Source organism: Fukomys damarensis, unplaced genomic scaffold (genome assembly GCF_012274545.1).
Source record: "Fukomys damarensis isolate Sample0158 unplaced genomic scaffold, DMR_v1.0_HiC HiC_scaffold_10, whole genome shotgun sequence".
Classification (NCBI taxonomy): domain Eukaryota; kingdom Metazoa; phylum Chordata; class Mammalia; order Rodentia; family Bathyergidae; genus Fukomys; species Fukomys damarensis.
The window spans coordinates 39,363,709-39,372,962 of NW_022900922.1; the positions used below are offsets into that span (position 1 = coordinate 39,363,709).

General features: G+C 43.6%; 1 non-coding gene and 1 pseudogene across 1 annotated transcript; both read right to left on the minus strand.

Moving 5' to 3' along the window:
- Positions 1 to 260: 260 nt before the first annotated feature.
- Positions 261 to 9,254, minus strand: part of LOC104870638 — a 12,876-nt pseudogene continuing 3,882 nt past the window's right edge.
- On the minus strand, positions 5,636 to 5,707 carry Trnaa-agc. The gene has a single exon. It is a non-coding gene; the product is annotated as a tRNA-Ala (tRNA).

Consider the following 9,254-nt stretch of genomic DNA (forward strand, 5'->3'; position numbering starts at 1 on the left):
TGCACTCCAAACCTCCAGACAGCAACACAAACTCAGCTCCGTGACTTTGGGGAGGAGCCAAAGGGCTTTGGCATGTAGGCGGACCTCTCCCTCGTCATCGCCTGACGTGCGGTGTGATTAATTCAGCAATGAAAAAGTATTCCCACAACTGAAAATGTACCTTTAAGCCTCGGAAAGTGGAGATGCGGGGGATCAAACCCGGGGCTTCACGCATGCAAAGCACACGCTCCACCACTGAGCCACATCCCCACATAAACCCTCTATCTGCCCCCCTTGGTGTAGATGGTCTCGCGCCCGAGACCGTGGCGGCCTCCCACGCGCGGACGTGAAGTCCCCCGCGTCCCCGCGTTACCAGAGTTGGTCCCCTCTGCCCCGCAGCCCCGTGCTCGCACACTCCTGGCCGCCTCAGCTATAGCAGCCTGCGGTGCAGAGGCAGCGCCGCCGCCCAAAGGCTGCCGCGCCGCCCGCACCCGGATCCAGCCCGCCGCTCCAGGCTTTCGACGCCCTGCATGCTCGGGCCTGGGGAGCGCGCTCCAGGTGTGGTCGTGACAGTCGTTGGAAGAACAGAAGAAGAAACTGTATCCCAAGCAACTGTTTGCCAGTGATGAGCTCCTGATGATTAACGCAGGGATCCCTTTCTCATGGATTTATTTAAAGAAAATTTTAGAAAAAATGTGTGATATTAGCAAGCATCCATACCTACGCACCCACGTAGGTAACACTCTTACGGTATGTATGGGTCCACACCTACATACGCACCAAGCACTCACTGTGAGGCTTTGCTCGTCCGTACTCTCCATGGGATTTTTCACTTGATCTTAGCCAAAATGCCGAGAATTTATCCAAAGATTTTTCTAATGACTTTCAAACGGTATCCTTGAGGAAACACTCAAGATTGAAATCAGCTCTTATTTTAGAGAATATACTAATTTTATACATGATTGCTAATGCTAAAAATCACTCCATCTTGTTACATGTATCATCCTGGGAAAAATAGCAAGGGTGGAACATATACTTAGTGTGATAAATTATACACATTCAAAAGCACAGTCATCATCTTAAAAGAAAAAACTGTCCAGATAAAGTCAAGATGAGCCACAATGATGGAAGAAAAAGACCCATCAATATTGAAGTAATGAAACTTGAAAGGGCAATGGGATAAAATACAATTTATTTTTTAAAATTAAAAAAGTTAAAAATATATTGAAATAACATTTTTGGGTTTTTTGTTTTGTTTTGGGTATGGGGGATTGAACTCAGGTCCTTGCACTTGCAAGGCAGGCCACCAAACCGCTGAGCTAAATCCCCATCCCTATACTGAGATAATGTAAGGGCAAAACTACATTTATGTTCTAAAAATATAGAAGCAACAAAAACCCATTTGAAGGAAAGCTCATGCAAAGGCCAAGTAGGAAATAAATATATACCAATGTATTCATTTTCAATTGTTACTGACTACATCGCCTCATCTTTTGTGACCCAGCCTCTAAAATTATACTTTTCTGCCTCATTTTAAATTTTTAAATTTTTATTAGCAAATATTTGCAGTACACAATGCATTCATCACAGGGAGTTGGTACATATTTTGCCTCCTTTTAATCACTTATAAGAATAGAGTTGCAGAAAGGCAAAGCAGGGGGCATCACAATCCCTGATCTAAGCTATACTACAAAGCTACAGTGATAAAAACAGCATGGGTGTCCAGGTGTGGTGGTGCAAGCCTATAATCCCAGCACTCGGCTAAGGCAGGAGGATCGCTGTGAGTTGGAGACCAGCCCGGGATCCATAGTGAGTTCCAGGTCAGTCTCAACTACATAGTGAGACCCTGTCTCAAAAAAAAAGCAAAAATGAGTTCCAGCAGTCTCAACTACATAGTGAGACCCTGTCTCAAAAAAAAAGCAAAAAAAAACTAATGTAAAGAACCCCCAAAACTCTCAACAACCAAAAAACTGCAAATCAAAACAAAACCTGAATCGAAATTTCACCAGAGACGAATACAAGTGGTCAATAAGCACTGAAGTTATTCGGCATCACTATAAGAGAAATGTAAATCACTAATATGTGACCTGCCTCACATTCATTAGGATGGCCAGCAAATAACCGTGTTGATGAGAATGAGGAGAAATTGGAGTCCTTGTGCCTAGTTGGTGATAATGTAAAATGGTACAGCTACTGCAAAGAAAGCACAGAATGGTTTATCTCCAGTACTTCACTTCTGAGAATGAACTAAAGTAACTGGAAGCAAAGTTTTGATGTATCTGTACACCCTTGCTCCATCAGCATGATCCACAGTGGCCAAGCTGTGGAGGTAATGCAAATGCTCTTCAGTGGGTGAATGGATAAGCAAAATAGGGTGACAGCAATGAGATATCAGCCTTTAAAAGGAAAGCCGCTCTGCAATATGCTATGCACTGAAAGGACATTATGCTAAATGTGAAATATGACAGTAAAAGAAAGACAAATATTATTTCACTTTTGTGAGGTCCTGGGCATTATCAAATTACAGACTCAGAAAGTGGAGTGGTTAATTAGCCAGAGCAATTAGACAGGAGAAAGAAATAAAAGGAATAAGGATAGGAAAGGAAGAAGTTGCATTATCATCATTTGCAGTTGGCATAGAAGACCCCCCAAACTTCATCAAAATGCTTCTAGATTTAATAACCAAATTATACAAAGTCACACAGCACACAACACTCAGTAACCTTCCTGTACATGGATAACAAACTCACTGAGAGATAAATTAAGGAAATAACTCTTTTCACAGTAGTATCCAAAAAATGAAAGACCTAAGAATCAATCCAATGAAGCAAGTAAAAGCCTCATACATGGAAAACTACAGTGCTCTGAAAAAGGAGATTTGAAGAGGATATCAGAAAAGGGAAAGGTATCTGTTTGTTCTTGAGTAGGAAGAAGCAATATACTGAAAATGACCATACTCCCAAATTGTTACACAGATTTAATGCAATCCTGATGAAAATCCCAACAGCATATCTCACAAAATTAGAAAAAATAATCCTAAAATTTAGTATTGGAACCAGAAGAGACCTAGAATAGCAAAGGCAATTTTGGCAACAAAGGCAAAGCAGGGGTCATCACAATCCTTGACTTTAAATTATACTACAAAGCTACTGTGATAAAACAGCATGGTACTGGCAAAAGAACAGACCTGAGGGTCAATGGAACAGACCAGGGGTAGCAGGAACAATTGCAGACATACTCAACCACCTTATCTTTGACAAGGGAGCCAAACATCTTCACTGGAAGAAAGACAGCCTCTTTATTTTCTTAAGATAGCTTCTTTAATAGGTGGTGCTAGAAAAACTGGCTTTCCACATACCAAAAATTGAAACTAGAGCCATGTCTTTCACCACGCACTAAACTAAAATAAAAATGGATCAAAGATCTAACTATTAAAACAGAAACACTAAATCTACTGGATGATAGAATAGGCAGAACTCTGGAAGACACTATTATAGGCAAAGACTTTATGAACAAAATCCAATTGCACTGGAAATATTGCAAAGAATCAACAACTGGGATCTCATTTTATTAAAAAGCTTTTGCATAGCAAGAGAAACCACCAACATAGGAAAAAATTTTGCCAGCTGTTCCTCAAAGGACTAATATCTAGGATATATGAAAAATTCAAAAAAATCTGACCCCCCCAAATTTAAAGACCCAATCCAAAAATGGCCATCATAAATGAATAGACACTTCTCAGATGAAAAAGTAGAAGCGGCAAATAAACATATGGAAAAAATGTCCATTATCTCATTTGAGGGATGCAAATCAAAACAACACTGAGATTCCATCTCACTCCAGAAAGAATGGCTGGTATCAAGAAATTAACCAAAAACAAATGCTGCAGGAGCTGTGGGGAGAAAGGAACCCTGCTCCCCTTTTGGTGGATGTGCAGACTGGTGCAGCCACTGTGGAAATCAGTGTGGAGATTCCTCAAAACACTAAAACTGGAGTTTCCATTTGACTCAGATATTCCCCTTCTTGTTGTCTTCCCAAAAGAATTACAAGCATCATACCCAGTGATGTATACACACCCATGTTTGTAGCAGCATAGTTTGTAATAGCTAAATATTGTAAACAGCCCAAATGCCCATTAACTGACAAGTGGATAAGGATGAATTTTAAAAAATATACAATGGAGTATTGGATGGGGGTTTTCGCTCAGTGGCACACCTGCCTTGGAAGTAAAATGTCCTGAGTTTGATTCTTTTTTTTTTTTTTTTTGGTACGGGGATATTTAATTCAGATCCTTGTGCTTGCCAAGCAGGCAGTAGAACCACTGAGCTAAATCCCTGGCTGATTTCTTGATACATATATATTGTTCTGCCATAAGAAGGATGAACTTCAGACATTCATAGCTAAATGGATAGACCTTGAGACTATACTTTTTTTTTTTTTTTGGTACTAGGGATTGAACTTGGAACCCTGTACTTATGAGGCAGGCATCGACATCACTGAGCTAAATCCCCAGCCCCGGCACCATATTCTTAAGTGAGATAAATTGGACACACATGTTTAAATACCACGTTGTTTCTGTGGTGTGCGATGCCAAAAGTTGAAATAAGGACTAAAATGTATAATAGACATTGGGAAATGGAAAGAAACGGAAAAAGGGAGAGAGGAAGGGGAAAGGAAAGAAGGAACAAGGAAAAAAGAATAAAAGGAAAAACATGGAAACAGCTTTTGTAAGTAAGGAGGGGAAGAGGAGTCAAAGGGAGCGGGTAATGGGGGAAAAAGAAAAAGCAAGATATATCATGTAAGCACAAAAATTCTCTATGATGAGTGTTATGTTTATGTGTATCTAAAATGTACTGATAAATGTTTTGTTTAAAAAAAAAGAAAGTGGAGTGGCAGTTGCTAGCAGCTGGTTGAGGGAGAATGGGAATTATGGTATAACAGGTGCAGACTCTCAGTTTTGCAAGATAAAAGGATTTTGGAACAGGGTGGTGCAGATGGTTGCCCAACAATACAAATGTTCAAATATTCAAGTGCTCAAATGTTCAAATTTCAAAATGAGTGAGATAACTTTATGAAATATGTGATTTACCACAATAAACACAACTGAGGGGGAAAAGGAAAGACTAAAAGTGTCTCCTGGAGAAGCCAGCAGAGAGTGTTGGATTTGTTTCCCTGTGTTCATGTTTGCAGAGTAGCTTTGGGGAATGGAAACAGGTGTCTGAGGTTGGTGACAGTGACCTGCCAGCCACACGCTCATTTCCACCCAACCAGCAACCTTCACAGGGAAACCTGGGAACTGAATGGGACCCTTTGCCCCTCCACGCACCGCTCTCTCCATGAATCTCTTAGCACTCAGGACACTTTAACACCAGGCTTGAAGCTGTGAGGACACTTGCAAGAGGTGTGCCCGGGTGAGTTCAGGACTCCTGAGCTGGAAGTAGCTGGTATCACAGCTCCAGAACTGGAGACCAAAATGATCTTCCAAGGAAAAGAGTTAAGTGAAGCAAACCTTTGTCTTACTCAGGCTGGACACTGACATGCACACAGCATGGAAGGCTGTGTAGAAGGAACTAGTGGAAATACCATCTTCAGGGCCCTCTGCAGAGCACCACATTGGACAGTTAATTGAATTAAAAATTAGCTACCAAGATACCTGTGGAGGTGCTGGGGATCGAACCCAGGGCCTCATGCATGCTAAACATGCGCTCTACCACTGAGCTACACCCCCAGCTGTATGTGGTGGTATGTATTACATACCTCAGACCAAGCCAAGGGCCATGTCTGCTGCAACCCAGCTGTTTCTGAGATGCTCCTATGGCTACCGAGTCCCGGGGCTCTCGAAGCAGAGACCTGGCTGTCCATCCTGCGTGTGCGTCCTGACCCAGTTAGACCCATGGCTGTGATGAGACGAGATCACCGGTGACCTGCGCCAGCACCCTGGTCTAGGGACGGGGACACCTCTGCCCCGACGCTCTCCTCCTCTGTGAGAGTCCAGGAGTGAAGCTCTCAGCCCCCATGCGACTCTGGAGCCCCAGGGCACCAGTACCGTGGCAGCAACACTGGAGAGGGGAGCAGAAGGAGATGGGGACAGATCAGAAGCAGCCAGGAATCTGGACACCAGAAGGGCACCCATGAGAGCAAGTGGCTCCCACACGGCTGGAGTTTGAGGTTTGGGAGGAAAGAAAAGAAGGGAAGCTTTTTAGATCTCCAGGGACTTCGTCTTGGATAAACCAGATGGCTCTTCCAAAGCCTCGGGACTGAGGGGGTGGGGCAGACATTTCTGCTGGTGGTAAACACGGACTGTTATCAGATTTGTGCTTTTGTAAGTTTAACTATTGTGTGGTTTTTCTTGTGTGAGAAACCCAAAGTATACATAATTTAAAGAGCAAAATAAACAATACATAATAGGCAGATCTTTCGCCAGTGGAAATGAAACAAGAGATGGAGGGAGGAAAAGAAAAGTAGAATTAAGGTGTTCTTACACACAAGTACCAGCTCCCTATGATGAATGCAATGCATTGCAAACATGTACTAATAAAAATTTAAAAGCAATTTGTGCCTTTGAGGAATTGGAAAGCACGATGAGGGAGGTATGCATTCAGGTTTGAACGTGATGGATGTATGGTGCAGATTTCACAGACAGTCTGGGGCTGATGTCTGGTGATTGTGGTGATCCGCAGAGAGAACACTGCAGAAAAGATGATCTGAAGGTGTGGAACCATTGCCTGGACAAGTCCACCCTGGCAGTGGCACTGTGAGAACTGAAAAGGGCCCACTGGGACTTGCAGGCCAGCAGCTCCTCCAGGGACTTTTTCAAAAGCTTGAAGTTTCATGCTTGTTGACATTCAGTTCTGAGAATGTCCCCAGGAGACCCAAATAGCCCAAGCTACCAGCTTCCAGATGAAGACTGCCCGCAAGGAGGCTCTGCCTCACCCACAGGGATCCCAGTCTTCTTCCGTTAGGACATACTCTTCAACATCTGTCATGCCTTCTCCCACATCTGGTGCAGTGAGATGGAACTTGACAATAAGAAAGAGAAAAGCAACAAGCCTCCCAACAATATGGAAAAGGTCACACAAATATCACACCCCAAGGTGACAGAAGGATCCCCAAAAGATGCTGCCAAGTATCCGAGGGACTGCTGCAGGCTTTAGGGTCTACACAACTCTGCTGCAGTATTCAGCTCTGGGATTACAGCAGGGAAGTAGTCACAGAGGCTAAAAAGAGAATGAGCAGAACTATGCTATTATGGGCCTTGAAATTTGAGCATCATGTGACTTTCACATGTCGTGAGATATCCTTCCCATTTTTTGTCCACCATCTAAAATTTTTCAATTTTTTTTGTCCACCTCCCTGTTTGTAAACCTGTGAGATAGGCAGCGATGGGGTTTGGTCTGCTGGCCCATACCATCCCTTGCTTTAAAGATTCTTTGAAAATCTTAAAATAAAGACTTAAAAGTTGTATAAGAAAATCTGATATTATTCTTATGAGTCTGTAGAAAAATCAGGCTGCTTTGGTAATTAATTCAAGGTTAAAAGCCATTTGCTTTTTACCTAATCACATTGTGTGAAATGAGATACAGGATATTTTATTTGGATGAGATTTGGGATTTATTTATTCACTAACTTCCAATTTAAATCTTGTAACTTTGTTGTAATGTTTTTCTATTATTGTTGCTGTTTTGTTGTTGTTGTCTGAGACGGGGTCTTTCTACACAGTTCAGGCTGGCCTTAAACTCACTGTGTGGCCCATGTTGTCCTAGAACTCAGGATCCTCCTGCCTCAGCCATTATGTAATGTTTTTAAAGGAAATGCCAGTGGAGTAGAGAAGGAAAGAAAGGGAGTAGAGAGGGGCCCACAGCTGCCAGGCCAGTATGAGTCTGTGACCAGCGTCTCAGACTGGAGGAGTTGGCCCTTTGTGGAGGGGGTATCATGGCACCATTATGGTTTTGGGTCCAGAGCTGATTTTACAGCATGAGCTAAGTGCTAATGTGGGCATGGGAGAGGTACATTTTCATGGCCACCACAGGTCGGGTCAGTCTGTTTGTTTTCTTTCCACAAAATATTTATGTTCACTCTGGGAGACTGAGGCAGGGGAATCCCAAGATCCAGCCCAGTCTGAGTAACTCAGTGATTTAGCAAGATCTCATCTCAAAATTTAAAAGTAAAATAAGATGGGCTGGGTCTGTAGTTCAGCTAAAGGGCCTGAATTCAATCTACAATACTGAAAAATAAAACTGCTAAATTATTTTTAGTTGAATTATGTTGTAATAACAGATGTGTGTTAAAAGGTTCGCCCCTTTTATTACCAGCTGGTGTTAGAAATTATTTTTACTTCTATTATCAATCTTCCTCTTCTGCTGTTCAGATAAATTATTAGAAGTTGTCTTTTCATATATTGTAGATACACACCAGGTCTCCTCTGAATATCTGGTTTAGAAATCGCTTTGTCCTGAAGCAAGTACTTTCTTCCTCTGAACAAGGTCTTTCGTAGACAAAAGGCGAAAATTTTGATTGAGCGCTATTTTCCCTTCCACGGATGGTAGTCCAGGCAGGAGGTCTAATAAGCCTGTGTGTAGAACTAGGGAGGCAATCAGGTTTCTCTCTATATATTCCAGCAATATTTTCTCAGGTTTTTTGTTGCTGTTTTTGAGACAGGTCGAAGTACGTAGTTCAGGCTGACATTGAACTCACTACGTAGCCCACGCTGGCCCGAACTCTGCCCCATCCTTCTGCCTCGCCCTCGAGAGTGATGGAATTTCAGCCGTGAACCAACACATCTGGCCTCTCGGCAAATTTCTTAACCCTTCTGGCTAACGAAGAGTTAAATTGGTGCTTTAAATTTTTCCATAGCATTTAAAAACACAAGTAACAAAACTGCGCCTGAAATTCGCGCCGGGGGACCTGCCTCTGCGGGCGGGATGACTCGGCCCCCGGGGACCGTCCAAGCGCAGCCCGGGACAGCAGTAGCTGTGACTCGCGCGCCTGTCCCGCCTTCACCCACGAGGGCCTGGCCTTGGGGCTTGGCCGGCGCGAGAGCAGGGCGCGAGGTCGGGAACGCAGAGGCCCTTCGGCTTCTCACTTCTGATCCGAAACAGGCGCCCAGATGAAGTCCCGGCTCTCGGCTCCGGGGCCTGCTCCCTCCGGGGTCTGCGGCCTTCTCCTGGGGTCAGCGGCCAGAGCGGTGTCGCCCTCGCTCCCGCACCCTCAAGAAAGTGCTGCGGGGGAAACGAAGCTGCTTTCCGCGGACCCATTTTCCTGGTGCCAAAATAATC